We start from the raw sequence: 11,329 nt of genomic DNA, 5'->3' as shown, positions 1-11,329 counted from the left end.
AAAAGAAAGTCTTCAGAACAAGGACACTTCACAGGAATAAACAGGAACAGTGCATGATGAAGTTCAAAACTGAATAGAAATAGAAGGAGAAATAGAGGAATCTATTATTATTGGAGCTGTCTCTAACCTCTAACCTCTAATCTAATTTGAAGATTCCTTGTTTATAGCTCTTTGCTTGATAGACGTCCTCTTCCTCAAAGAGAGCAATTTATTGCTCATTCAGCTATAATTCACTGTTAAACTGAAGCCCCTTTGGTGTGTTTTTCAGTTGTTAGGTAGAGGAAGCATTCTATAATCTTACCTTTAAATCTTAAGTCTTGTAGTGGGGACCTCATCAGGGCTGAGTCCATCAGAAGTGCTATTGCAACAGCAGAACTTTTTTTTGTCTCCTTTAGATGAGGTAGGAAGACAAAGCATGCTGGTGTAGAAAGAATGCCCTTCTCCATTTGGGGTAAGGTTCTAGAAAATTCTCCCTTGGAGAGTGGGACTTTGTTATGAAGGATACTCTAGGAATTGTTCACAAGGATTATGTTTCTTTCCCCTCTGCTAGACTCATGAGAGGATCTTTCTTGGCACTTCACCTTGAGAATCTGGTTGATTTTTAGAGTTAAAACCATTGAAAATGTGGTCCTCTCTCCCTAGACTTTGGCTTCTAGAGATTTTTACTCTCAGTCTCATCCACACTCAGCCCCCAGCAATTTATAAAAGTTGCCATTTAAGTGTTATTTCTAGTTTATGTCTTCTGTACCTTCTCAGATCCATAAGCTGATGTAAGTTTTGATTCTTGGTATTAAGAGTCTTGGTATTTGATTCTTGATATTAAGTTGTCTCTCCATATTTGGGGATGACTATCCTATGGCCTCAGTTCTCTGATAGTTTCAGGAAAAATAATACATGGGTAGAGTGTTCAGCTTTTTCTCCTTGTAAGAACAAGAATGAGAACTTCTAAGCTCTTTAAATGTTGGGGTCCAAACCAACAATCAACATTATTCATTTTGTTGCTTAAATTGTTCCAATTTTGTACATTGGGAAAATATTTCATGTTGACTTCAATTTCTTTGAACATGACAACATCAACATCATCGTTACTATCCCCATCATCATCATTATCATCATTTAGCATTTTCTTGTTTTCTGGTGGTACAAGATGCTCTAGTCTCATCTTCTGTTTTCACTGTACTTGCATAGAAATGGACTTCTTTCCAAGGAGCTCAGTTTCCTTTTATTGGATAATGGATATAGAAACCAAAACACGGTCACTGGGTGTGCTTGTTGCCACTGTAGTTCTAGAACTTTTCAACTTTGTCTCTGTGCAATTTTTACCATACCCTCTCTATTTTTCCAACAATTAATGATATTTGAGTATAAGAAAAATAAACACACAAAGAAGAAAAATGTTACTTAAAATTATGTATTACCTTACTACCTATAAAAATATAACTCAGATTATCTGGTGGTATGAAAGGAATTTTTACTTATCAAATACTCTGTAAGTTGTTCCTGTATCTTCTAAAGTCAAAAAACTATTGTTTGAAAATACTCAATGATCTCAACACTAATAGAGAGGATAACATTATATATTTGTAATTTTTCTTTATTACAGGAGTGATTTCTGTAAAGTAGGAATATAACCTTAGAGAATTGAGGAAACAGTCACTATATTTAGTATAGCAGTTTTAGGAGACTTGTAAAATTAGTAAACTTGAATTCATGCTGTACTACATTCCTATTTATTACCTGTTACACCTTGTTGAAGATAGAAGCACTTTTTTTTTTTCCTATTTCTTCGGAATGTTGTGGCTATTATCTTGTACCTTTCTAGTAATTACCCTGGTTGAAAAGAGCTACTTATACCAAGGTTATACCCCCCTTTTTAGAAGTAGCCCACAGCCAGTGACTGGTCAGTACAGGGCTATGAAGAGTTATTGCCCTTCTCACAGTTGGGGATGACTCTGAAGAGCCATGCCAACTCCATAACCACTTTTAGGGTAGCCCAGGAAGCTGGTGCAAATATTCTGTAATGCAAAGTATTCCTCTGTCCGGTCAAGCTTTTTTCACACCTGACTGGTAGTATTTTTGAGAAAACTGCACTCTAGGTCTGCCCCCCAAATTTAGAACATCACATTCTGCTTCTAAAGAACCCAACCATGACCATGTTATTTCCTCATAACGTGTTACATGATGAAACAAAGGAAGGATAACAAAATTGTTAATTTAATTGTGCATTTAGGATTTGGCTGCTGTATTATACTTACTGTTGGCATTTAATACTTCTAGTAACACCTTGAAGTTAGTTTATGTAATAGCCATCCATCCTAATTATGCCATCATTTGAATAGCATCTATTTTGAACTTTCATTCTAGTCAGGGTGTTGATTAAAGCACTTCCAAATAAATAAATAAAAGATACTTTCAATATTTAAAAGGCACTTTGAAATAAATAATGCATCTAAGATTAATTTTCTTGACTAGGTAAAAATTAATAACCTGAGGTTTACAAAAAGAATACAAAAAGGTTAATGACCTAGAGATTTCCATAGCTACTTTTATTCCATTTGTCACAGGGTAGAGAAAAAGGAAAATAATAATTCTGTTGTTAACTGGCTTTTCCTTTATATATTCTCATAATGGTAAATGCAGATAAGAAAAGAGGAGGTAAGCTAAAATGGTTAAATCACTGAACTGTTACCTCTATTAATGCTTTTGTGTATTTTTCTTTGTTTTAGTTTTTTTTTTAATATGAACTTTATTGTCAAATTTGTTTCCATACAACAACCAGTGCTCATCCCAACAGGTGCCCTCCTCAATACCCATCACCCATGTTCCCCTCCCTCCCACCTGCCATCAAACCTGAGATGTTCTCAGTTTTTAGGAGTCTTTTATGGTTTGGCTCCCTCTCTCTCTAATTTTTTTTTGCCTTCTCCTCCACCATGGTCTTCTGTTAAGTTTCTCAGGATCCACCTAAGAGTTAAAACATATGGTATCTGTCTTTCTCTGTATGACTTATTTCACTTAGCATCACACTCTCCAGTTCCATCCACGTTGCTACAAAAGGCCATATTTCATTCTTTCTCATTGCCACATAGTATTCAATTGTGTATATAAACCACAATTTCTTTATCCATTCATCAGTTGATGGACATTTAGGCTCTTTCCATAATTTGGCTATTGTTGAGAGTGCTGCTATAAACATTGGGGTAAAAGTGTCCCTATGCATCAGCACTCCTGTATCCCTTGGGCAAATTCCTAGCAGTGCTATTGCTGGGTCATAGGGTAGGTCTATTTTTAATTTTCTGAGGAACCTCCACACTGCTTTCCAGAGCAGCTGCACCAATTTGCATTCCCACCAACAGTGCAAGAGGGTTCCCGTTTCTCCACATCCTCTCCAGCATCTATAGTCTCCTGATTTGTTCATTTTGGCCAATCTGACTGGCGTAAGGTGATATCTGAGTGTGGTTTTGATTTGTATTTCCCTGATGAGGAGCGACGTTGAGCATCTTTTCATGTGGCTGTTGGACACCTGGTTGTCTACTTTACAGAAGTGTCTATTCATGTTTTCTGCCCATTGCTTCACTGGATTATTTGTTTTTCTGGTGTGGAGTTTGGTGAGCTCTTTATAGATTTTGGATACTAGCCCTTTGTCCAATATGTCATTTGCAAATATCTTTTCCCATTCAGTTGGTTGCCTTTTAGTTTTGTTGATTGTTTCCTTTGCAGTGCAGAAGCTTTTTATCTTGTTGATGTTCCAATAGTTCATTTTTGCTTTTCATTCCTTTGCCTTTGGAGATGTGTCAACTACGAAATTGCTGCAGCTGAGGTCAGAGAGGTTTTTCCCTGCTTTCTCTTCTAGGGTTTTGATGGTTTCCTGTCTCACATTCAGGTCCTTTATCCATTTTGAGTTTATTTTTGTGACTTGTGGAGAAAGTGGTCTAGTTTCATCCTTCTGCATGTTGCTGTCCAGTTCTCCCAGCACCATTTGTTAAAGAGATTGTCTTTTTTCCATTGGATATTCTTTCCTGCTTTGTCAAAGGTTAGTTGGCCATACTTTTGTGGGTCCAATTCTGGAGTCTTTATTCTATTCCATTGGTCTATGTGTCTGTTTTTGTGCCAATACCATGCTGTCTTGATGATGACAGCTTTGTAGTAGAGGCTAAAGTCTGGGATTATGATGCCTCCTGCTTGGTCTTCTTCTTTTATATTACTTTGGCTATTTGGGGTCTTTTGTGGTTCCATATGAATTTTAGGATTGCTTGTTCTAGCTTCGAGAAGAATGCTTGTGCACTTTTTATTGGGATTGCATTGAATGTGTAGATTGCTATGGGTAGTATTTTCATTTTAACAATATTTATTCTTCCAATCCATGAGCATGGAATGTTTTTTCATTTCTTTATATCTTCTTCAATTTCCTTCATAAGCTTTCTATAGTTTTCAGCATACATATCTTTTACATCTTTGGTTAGGTTTATTCCCAAGTACTTATGATTCTTGGTGCAATTGTGAATGGATCAGTTTCTTTATATGTCTTTCTGTTGCTTCATTATTAGTGTAAGCAACCTTTCTTAATAAAATCCCTCAAGAAAGTTGGCATAGAAGGAACATACTTAAATATCATAAAAGCCATTTATGGAAAGCCCACAGCTAATATCATCCTCAGTGCAGAAATACTAGGAGCTTTCCCCCTGAGATCAGGAACACAGCACGGATGTCCACTCTCACCTCTGTTGTTTAACATAGTGTTGGAAGTTCTAGCATCAGCAATCAGACAACAAAAGGAAATCAAAGGCATAAAAATTGGCAAAGATGGGGGCGCCTGGGTGGCACAGTCGGTTAAGCGTCCGACTTCAGCCAGGTCACGATCTCGTGGTCCGTGAGTTCGAGCCCCACGTCGGGCTCTGGGCTGATGGCTCAGAGCCTGGAGCCTGTTTCCCATTCTGTGTCTCCCTCTCTCTCTGCCCCTCCTCCATTCATGCTCTGTCTCTCTCTGTCCCAAAAATAAATAAACGTTGAAAAAAAAATTAAAAAAAAAATTGGCAAAGATGAAGTGAAGCTTTCACTTATTGCAGACGACATGATACTGTACATGGAAAACCTGATAGACTCCACCCAAAGTCTACTAGAACTGATACATGAATTCAGCAAAATTGCAGTATACGAAATCAATGTATAGAAATCAGTTGCATTCTTTATTTTAGTTTTAATTGAGCTATGATTAGATTGTAGGTACAAGTTTAAACCCTTTTTATACCTTTTATAGTTAAACATTTTCAATTTCCTAGGAACACTGATTATATACATAAAAACTATTCTAGAGGTGCCTGAGTGGCTCAGTCGGTTGAGTGTTCAACTTTGGATTGGGTCACGATCTCACGAGTTTGTAAATTTGAGGCTCCCATCTGGCTCACTGCTGTCATAACAGAGCCCACTCCAGATCCTCTGTCCTGCCCTCTCTCTCTGCCCCTTTCCCACTCCTGCTCTCTCTCAAATAAATAAAACATTAAAAAACTATTCAAAAATACCTTGAGTATATAATACCCTGTTGAATAGATACTTCATCCTTTATTCCCCTAGTGCTATTTTTTTCTTAGTGTTATTTTTATGTTGTTTTGAATAGCCCTATTATAGTAATACCACAGTATGTATTTTTGTCCATGGTTACTTAGTGTTTGATAAAATTTTGTTATAGTGTCTCTGAAATGGAATTATATGTGAAATGGTATGTTATTTTTTTACCTTGAAATACATTACATGAGTTTTATCATATCTATTTTAAACCATTTAAAATGTTACCTAAAATAGATGATATTTATTTTATCATTTTGTTTCTAGTATTATATATTCAATATAGGCCAGTTTTAATAATGAAAATAGAATTTGATAGACATTGAATGAATTTAAATGTTAAAGTTGTTTGGGGCGCCTGGGTGGCGCAGTTGGTTAAGCGTTCGACTTCAGCCAGATCACGATCTCACGGTCCGTGAGTTCGAGCCCCGCGTCAGGCTCTGGGCTGATGGCTCAGAGCCTGGAGCCTGTTTCCGATTCTGTGTCTCCCTCTCTCTCTGCCCCTCCCCCATTCATGCTCTGTCTCTCTCTGTCCCAAAAATAAATAAAAACGTTGAAAAAAATTAAAAAAAATGTTACAGTTGTTTAATCTGAATTGTGTTCTGAAATAGTAACACAGTTCAAATCATATAGGATAGACAGGGCAAAATAGGCAACTTGAAAAATGTTAGGAGGTAGATAAACAATGATGGTAAATCTAGCTGGGTGGCAAACAAAATGGAAATATATAGGCAAATACTAGGTACACTTTTTAGAGGAATGGAGAGTTTTAGGTGATGAAATGAGGATGCAATTGTGAGAAAAGAGTAAATTTACTTTAGATTCTGACTCATTTTCTGAAAGTTGTAAGTTTTGAGTCTGTGTCCTCACAGTTCATTTTTTTGAGTATACACACTCCAAGTCTGAAAGAAGTGTGTATGGTGTGCATGCTTGAGAGTACATGAGTGTCTGCATGTGAAATTTGCATGTGTGTGTATGTTTGTATGGAGGATATGTGCATTTGTGTATGTAAGTGTGCAAGTGTGGTGGATGTATAAATGTGTGTGGGGAGATGCATGTGTGTCTGTTTAGGTGAGGGGGTGCCAGTGTACAAGTGACGGTGTAGGGGGTTACACATAATTCATAGGATTATCTTTCGGTAGTGTCTGTGTATGTATATGGATGTGCAGGGATATGCATGAAAGGTGTGTATGGGAATGTGTATGTGAGATATGCATATCTGTGTGAGGTTACATATCTGTTTGAGCGTGTACTTGTGCATGTGTTTTCTGAGGGCATACATGCTTCCATTTGGTCATGTAAAGTATGAGAAGGCATTACAGGTTGAGATGAGGTGACCATATATCAGAGGGAAATTTAAGATTTGATTCTATCACGGATGGAAAAGGAGGAAAATACTTAATGAACTAAAGTAATCAAAATCAACCAATAGAATGAGTGGAGGTTAAAATTATTGGATTGTACAATATGAAATCGTGGGTCACCTTGGCTGGATCAATTTGAATCAAGGTATAACCTAGATTGGAGGATGTCTAAGAATACTGAGGGAATAAAGAGGTGGAGAAAGTATATATAGACTATTGTTTGAAGAAGTATGGTTGTGTAGAGTAGAGATACGAATTTGATGATGTCACAGGCAAGTAGGAGTATTTTGGGATTTTTGTTTTGATTTTAGGACATGAATAGTACAATGTGTTCTTAGATCTATAGAAATGATACATTAGAAATGGAGAAAGAAAGGACATCTAAAGCTTAAGGTAAGGAGGATAGGATTCAGTGGACAATTAGAGATTTTGGCTTTGAGAGTTCTAGGGACATTTCTTCTTTTGAAATAGTACTGATAAAACAAAATAGATTTATTTTGTTTAGATAGACAAAATATATTCATATATTTTATATAAACAAAATATATTTATTTTGAATAGATAGACCTTAATAAAGAGTGAAAGGAGGGTAAGAGTTCTCCAGTCTGATGGCTTCTATTCTGTCAGGAAATACAATAGCTATTGCTAAAAAAAATAAAAATAAAAATAAAAGTCAAATATGATAGGAGCTCCTGGGTAGCTCAGTCGGTTGAGCAACTGACTTTAACTCAGGTCATGATCTCATGGTTCTTGAGTTCGAGCCCTAAGTAGGGCTCTGTCCTGACAGCTCAGAGCCTGGAGCCTGCTGCAAATTCTGTGTCTCCCTCTCTCTCTGCCCCTCCTCCACTCATTCTCTGCCTCTCTCTCAAAAATAAATAAACATTTAAAAAAAGACAAATATGATAGATTTGCAGAGAAGTTTTGAGTGTCAGTTTAACCCTAATGGTCTTGAATGTTTTGGACCCTAATCTGAATGCGTGATTTTCAGAAGTAATGCTCACTCAAACAGAGGTGACTATGGAAAATGCAATATATTGAGTTCATTATGATTATGGGTTATCAGGTAATTTCATCTGAAGGAAACAAAAAACTAAGGATTTGATTCAGTTGCAAAGCTGTATTTATAATTGTTAATCATTTAATATAAGCAGGAAAATGAGAACAGACTGCAGAAAATGATAGAAAAATACTTTGAGGTCACTAGATTAGGTTGTTTAACTACATGTCATACGTTGTACATTTCTTATCCCCTTCAGTGAAGTCTGTGGTGATACAAAAGCAAGTGGGCCAAAATGTAGGATGTTTTATTTGTTGTTTGGAACCACAACAAATGTCTTAATTCCTGCTATTTAAGGTACTATTCTAGGTACTAGAGAAACTGTACAAAAAGAATAAAGAAAAAAATCCCTCACCCTCTGGAACTTTTATTCTATTGCCACTGGCAGGTGATAAATGTATGGTTTTATGCTTTTATATGTGTTAAAAAGCAATAAATGCTATAAATAAAACAAATTAAACCTAGCTAACTACTGAAATGTATATTCTTAAAATTGGCTTGTTTGGACCAAACTAAAAAGTGACCTTTATTTTATTTTAATTTTTTTAACGTTTATTTATTTTGAGACAGAGAGAGACAGAGCATGAATGGGGGAGGGTCAGAGAGAGAGGGAGACACAGAATCCAAAACAGGCTCCAGGCTCTGAGCGGTCAGCACAGAGCCCGATGCGGGGCTCAAACTCATGGACCACAAGATCATGACCTGAGCTGAAGTCGGATGCTTAACTGACTAAGCCACCCAGGCGCCCCAAAAGTGACCTTTAAAAAGCAATTTGATGAAGTGAAAAAATAAGCTACAGTAATATTTGAGAAATTACATTCAGGGAGAGGGAATATCAAGTTAAAAGTCCTTAATTTGTGGGACACTGATGGGTTTTGAGGAAAACCAAGCAGTTAATGTGGCTGTAGAACATTGCATGTAAATTTTGAGAGATAAATGAGGACCTATGATAAAAAGGTTAGGTTTTATTACAAGCGTGGTGGGAACTTCTTGAAATACTCTAAATAGACCAATGCTGTGATATGATTCACATATTGAAATCACTGCTGTGGTTTTAGTGACCAATAAGAGGACAAGGATAGAAACAGAGCCTTTGGGAGGCTATAGAAACATTGCAGTTGAGCCATGTATGGAATAATGGTAGTGCTGGTAGAAAGTGGTTGTATTCAGTTAACATTCTTAAGAATTTAACTTTTACTCACCTTGTGCCCCAGCCATTGCACTTCTAGGTATTTATTCAAGAAGTGAAAATATGCATTATTCTGGAAATGAAGTCTAAATTTATTGTTTGCTTAGACAAGTAAGACCCATAACTGAGTGGTACATTTTTACTGAGCCAAACATAGATATAAAAACAGGAGGTAGTAGGGTCTTTGAATTTACCAACTGATACACTTATAATATGGATGTTGCCAAAGGGCTTAGTTGAATCTTAAATATATAAAAAAGCATGTTGATTATTGCAAAACTGACAATGGGTATTTTTCTAGAGTGGGTACTTTTAATTCTCACTTAGGATTTTGTCATAAGCCATCACCTCTGCATTAAAATGTTTAAGTCCTGTGATAGCAAAGATGTAATAACATGAGGCATTGGTAAACATGGACTATACTTATGAGTGAATGATGAGAAAAAAAACACAAATTTAAAATAAATGTGAAAGGGGGAGTTAATGGAAAAGGATATTCTTCTAAGGTAACAATCCACATAAAGAAGTGTAACTCATGGGCCTTGCTGGCTCAGTCAGTAGAACATAGAACTCTTGATCTCAGGTTCATGAGTTTAAGCCCCATATAGAACTTACTTAAAAAAGAAATATAACTCAGTAGAAAGTATATACCTTTTCCCTTTGGAAAAAAATAATAAATATGTAAAAACAATAACTATTATTAAGAAGAAAGGAATGTAGTGCATTACACATTTTCCCCAGGAAGGTAAATTTCTGAGACTGAAGAGTGTTGGAATTTGTGTTGGATTTTAATAGAGACATGAGAAAATTAAAGATGGTAAACCCAGTATAGAAGCTTGAGGATTTGGAGGGCATCATTTTGTAGATGAGATGATTTTTATAAAATATCATTTTTTAAATAGAATATATTGCACTTTCTTCTAAATTATTATTTTATGGCCATCTAGGGTATTTAACCTTGTAAATCTCATTCATTTTCAAATTTGCCATTGACCTACTTCTCCTAAAGGCTCTATTTTAATGTATTTATGATGATATTTATATTTTATATGCTGCTAATTGGTCTTGTAGTACCTTGAGCAGGAACCTCATTTGTCTTTGTCCCAGGACTTTAATGCAATTTTAGGTAGCCTGTAAGGACTCTGTGAAGACAAATCAGGGACAAGAAAAGTTTTTTAGAGTAGGCAGGAACACATTGAACTTTTGTATCTCATTTCCTTTTTTAAAAAAAATGTAAAAAATGATAGCAGTCCTATGTCCTATATTTTTGGATGGACTACAATGTTCTACATCCAGACAAATAAACCAAACATGAGCTCACAGCCCTCACCACACATACATGTGCACGCTTGCACACACACCCACACACAAATAAGCAGAACAGTATTGGCATTGAGTCTTCATTCATTGAATATCTATTTATTGCACACTCAGTATATGCCAAACACTGGACCATATGCATCTTTATATTACATGCTATGGTATTTTGAATGAGAACAATTTTTTAGTTGTTTAATGAATCAATTACTTTGTGTTAAATTTTACAATTTAATACCGAATTGAAACGCAAAATTTTATAATAGAATATTAGTTTATGAAATCTTTTCCAAAACATTATGTGATAATGACTTTAAAAAGAAGAAAGGAGATGAATAAAGAAGATTTGTGGTGTGTGTGTGCGTGTGTTAAATGGAGTGTGACTCAGCCATAAAAAAGAATGGCATCTGGCCATTTGCAATGACATGGTCGGAGGTAGAGAATATTATGCTAGGTGAAATAAGAGAAAGACAAATACTATATGATTTCACTCTCATGTGGAGTTTAGGAAACAACAAATGGGTGAGGGGAAAAAGAGAGAGAGGCAAACCAAGAAACAGACACTGAACTGCAGAGAACACAGTAATGGTTACCAGAAAGGAAGTCATTGGGGGGATGGGTTAGAGATGGGAATTAAGGAGAGCACTTGCTGTGATGAACACAGGGTGGTATATGGAAGTGTTGAATCACTATATTGTGCACCTGAAACTAATATTACAGTGTATGTTAATCAACTAGAATTTAAATAAGAACTCAAAAAAGTTTAAAAAAAGGAGAAAGGAAAGGCCTAGCAGTTAGACTATTGCAAGAGGACCCTATAGGAAAAGGTTAAACATAAAGCTT

This window comes from Herpailurus yagouaroundi, unplaced genomic scaffold (assembly GCF_014898765.1).
Source record: "Herpailurus yagouaroundi ecotype Mexico unplaced genomic scaffold, PumYag 29, whole genome shotgun sequence".
NCBI lineage: Eukaryota > Metazoa > Chordata > Mammalia > Carnivora > Felidae > Herpailurus > Herpailurus yagouaroundi.
Note: the sequence above shows the minus strand (reverse complement) of the source record.